Genomic DNA, 4456 nt, shown 5'->3' with positions numbered 1-4456 from the left:
ATATATTTTTTTTTTTTTTTTTTAGGAGGGGAAGAGGTTTTTGTTATAGGGCATGTGCACTAACCAGAAAGATAGAGATAGAAAGACAGAAAGTGAGAAATCACCCCCCAGGGGAGATGGACAGACCACAATCCCTTTTCCTTCATTCTCCTCTTGAGATCTTGGGCACACACACACATACGCCTGGCATTAGTTTAAGCCACCGGGTCCAGGACTCGAACCATGGTCGACTACATGGGAGTCCAGTGACATAGCCATTACAACAACTGCTGGTCCCTCCTTTTTGTCTTAATAAGGGGTGAAAATTTGACACAACTGCAACTCTACTACTGATCAGAATCTGAATTACTAAGATTTCTTTGCACAAGATAACATTTATTACATTAATATTATTGAAAAATCAGTACCTTAACTATACCTAAATGCCTTAGTTTACTCAATAGTAATAATTTTGAGGCATATGTTAAGCTCTGAAAAAGTAAAAAGTAAGTTACTAAATCACATATGATATTTTACTAATGATATAAACTTTTTTCACTTAAAATTATCTAATTTAACCAGAGTTGTGTTTTCTGTCATAACTGGAACTTGTATCAAAATTTAAGCTGCCAAAACATGAAGAAAGATACTGTTTACTAGTATAAGAATAATTCCTTCCGTACGAAACTAACTTATTTCACCTTTTATAATATAATAGTTCTAATAGCTGTACTGAGAACCTATCTTATTTCGTGGGATGTTTACATCAACTTAGGAAGGTAGTTATGATTGCTCTTTCTCAGGCAAGGATGGCCTGAGATATTATCTGTCTTGCCCTAAGCCACATAGCTAGAAAAAGAAGGAAACAGATTTCAAACTTTAGAATGACACCAAAGACCCTACTGTTTCCATTAAATTATACTGAATGGAATTTCCACATGTAATATAAACTTTATTCCTCTGTCTTGCAAGCCTTAGTGACTTAGACAATACTCTTTATGTAGGGCTTTTGAAATACGGATTTACACTTGGTCTATGATACAGTACTTGTTTGGAAAAAACCCAAAATTTTTGAAATAGCAAACATATAGACTCTCCTTGTGTGTAGCATTCACTATTGAGTAAAGGAAACACCTTGGGCATTTAAAAAAATATCAAAGTTGAAAATATAACTAAAACCACTTACTTTTCAAGGCAATGACATGTTGTTTCAAGGACTTCTCTATCATTTCCATATCCTCAACACTTTGCCTTTAAAACTGCCATATAGAATAAAACATACTTTTGTGCTATTGAGATACAAGAATCATTGTCCTATATTCTAATATTACCTGCTGGCATTTTTTCTTTATTATTGGACTCTGGTGGTTTGATTTTTATAATTTATGGTTCATCATTGTCTTTCTCAGGAATTCTTTGCTGTTAGTACCTAAAAACCTACTTAGGGTCAGCCCTATGGACTAGTGACTAAGGGAAGCCAGATTCCATACAGCCAGAATTCTGGCCCTGATGGCCTGCAAAAAAACTGACATGTATGCATGTGTGCCCCAAAGCCTGAGAAGATGGAGAAATGGAGAAGACAGGGCGGCATGACCATTTCCCATTGGGGAATACTTTCTCCCTTCTCTTTGATTCTCTCTCTCTGTGGCAAGCACATGAGGCTTTGGCAAAATTTTTGTTTTTTAAGAGGTTTTTTTTTTTTCTGCTATAGGGTGCGTGCGCTCGCCAGACAGACAGAGAGAGACAGAGAGACAGAAAGCGAGAAATCATCCCCCAGGGGGGATGGCCATGCTGCAATCCCTTCTCCTCCATTCTCTTCTCAGGATCTTGGGCACACATGCACATGCACCCGGCGTGAGTTTAAGCCACCGGCTCCAGGACGCAAACCATGGTCGACTACGTGGGAGCCCAGCGACATAGCCATTACACCAACTGCTGGTCCCGGCTTTGGCAAATTTTTAATAAATGTATTTAAATGATAGCAAAACTAGATAAAAGATAATAGGCCTTGAGAACGAACATGAAGCAAATATTTTATCAGTTGGAGTGTCTATGATGAGCCATAGAAAAAATAGAAGGTTTACCTCCAGAAGGCTCATTCTCTCTTGTAGGATCTGTACTGTATCGAAAGCATAAGGAGTGCAAGAAGAATGTTGAGAAATGTATTTTAATCTCACAGTTTACAATCTGTCTGTTGAGCTAAACATACCCTCTGGGGCCAGTGATATTATTTATTGCACAAATCAGTCCCAGAATAAATGATACAGATGTTCTGTGGTAGATCAGAGAACTGTGGAAGGGATGTGGTCAGGAGTCATGGAATGATGGGGTGAAGAATTCTGGCACCGCTCGATTTTGCTGGTCCTGAAAGCAACAGACAGAAAGAACAGGCATGAATTAAGATGAGGGCAAAGAGCCAGTAATGGCACGGTGAGATGGCAGAACTGAAACTGGGAGCAGAGGAGGAACAGGACAGGGTCTGGAAGGGCCCTGAATAAAACCAGGAAGGCAGCATTTTTTTTTTTTTTGAGAGATTTTTGCTATAGGGTGTGCGTACTCCCCAGAGAGACAGAGAGAAACAGACAGAGAGCCAGAAAGCAAGAAATCATTGCCAGGGGGAATGGCCATGCCACAATTCCTTCTCCACTCTCCTCTTGAGATTTTGGGCCCTGCTCACATACACGACTGGCATGAGTTTGAAGCCTCCATGTCTAGGACTAGAACCCAGGTCGATTATGTGGGAGTCTAGCAATGTATCCATTTATGCTATCTTCTGGTCCAAGGTAGCACATTTTATTCTGTGGCATTTGACCAGTCCTCTCAGTGCCTCTTTACTAGGCACCTCCCTTATTCCCCCCCCTTTTTTTTTTTTTGGATAGGTTTTCGCTATAGGGCGCGTGCGCTCGCCAGCCAGACAGAGACATAGAGACAGAAAGCGAGAAATCACCCCCCAGGGGGGATGGTCACGCCGCAATCCCTTCTCTTCCATTCTCCTCTCGGATCTTGGGCACGCACGCACATGCGCTAGGCGTGAGATTTAAGCCACCGGGTCTGAGACGCGAACCACGGTTGACTAGTGGGAGTCCAGTGACATAGCCATTACGCTAACTGCTGGTTCCCCCTTATTCCCTTTTATTCTCAGTTCTCTGCAATTAGCTACATTCTAATCTATCTTGGAGGGCCATTAAACTGTTAGCTGCTAAGTATAGGACACTTGAAGGCTGAGAAGTCTAACAGATTCAAAGAAAAGATTCCCTAATAGTGAAATTTCAAGTACTTAAAAGTACTCTAACCCACCTGCTTTATTTTGCAGTAAATATACACTGCCCAGGATAATAATATGATAGTTCTGGATAGTTAAGCTATATTTTAGATTTGATCTTGGGGATATTGGCAAGCTATTAGGAGTTGTTGATTTCAGTAAGAAACAGAGGTGTTCTGGGTATTATAAATCGGGAGCAATGTTTTAGAAAGGAAACAAGAAAGAAGAAGATAGGAAAATCAGTACACTACTTTAGTAGTCTATGCCTTATGTGTAAGCGTCTGGACAAAAACTAGGCACTCTGACCTCTAGAGCATTCTACATTTGAAATTCTTCAATTATTATTATCAATGAAGATACATTTAAGTACTTTGTGATAAAAATGCTTCCATTAGGGAGTTTATCAAGCTCTTAATTTTAATTTTAAATAAAAAACAATCTTTTTTAAAATACTATTTATGCAGAATATTATTTTTAACCAAGTTAATATAAAAAATGTGCTAACTTGATCTTCAGAATACAGTACAGCCAAGGACAATAAAATATTAAATGTTAAATATTAGGTAATTACTTAGGTGAGTAGCTAGTTTAGACAGAACTGTACAGGGAACATTATCACTTAATATATCAGGGTCTGATTTTAGGATTTTAGATAGAATTAGACTTTCGCTGATGAGATTTTTTAAATAATAAAAGAGTTTGCTGAAGTTGATTTAAAAAATAGTCCTGAACCTTGATACTGTTTCTTGAGGCATCTTGTGGCTTCCGCAATCCAACTATCACTACATTTCCCCTGTCACCCTTTGCTCTCTCTCCCTTCACCTCTCCACATCCAACTTCAGACATTTCAGATTCCTTCTCAGTCTCTTCCCAGACACAGCACAACCACGATAAATAACTTTCGGAAGCAGCGCTCCGCCAAGCTCGGTCTCTCGCAGTCCCGACATTCTGGCAACCTCAGTCACGAACCCCTGGCTTTATCCTTACCCCAGTCCCCCCAACACTACACGCATACATTCAGACGACTCCTTGAAGAATACGTTTCAGGGGCCCGAAGGAGACACTTGTTTCCACGCGGGGGCGTTTTGTGAGGCTTGGCCTGCCCACTCGATTTCTAATTTTGGAGAAGGGGGCGTGGAGCGAAGAAAAGATTATTAACTAACAAACAAGCAAACAAACCTAACCCTCCCCGCGGGTGGCAGCGGGGGCGGGCCC

Source organism: Tupaia chinensis, unplaced genomic scaffold (genome assembly GCF_000334495.1).
Source record: "Tupaia chinensis unplaced genomic scaffold, TupChi_1.0 Scaffold000322_1, whole genome shotgun sequence".
In the NCBI taxonomy this organism is placed as follows: domain Eukaryota; kingdom Metazoa; phylum Chordata; class Mammalia; order Scandentia; family Tupaiidae; genus Tupaia; species Tupaia belangeri.
This window is presented reverse-complemented; position numbering follows the sequence as displayed.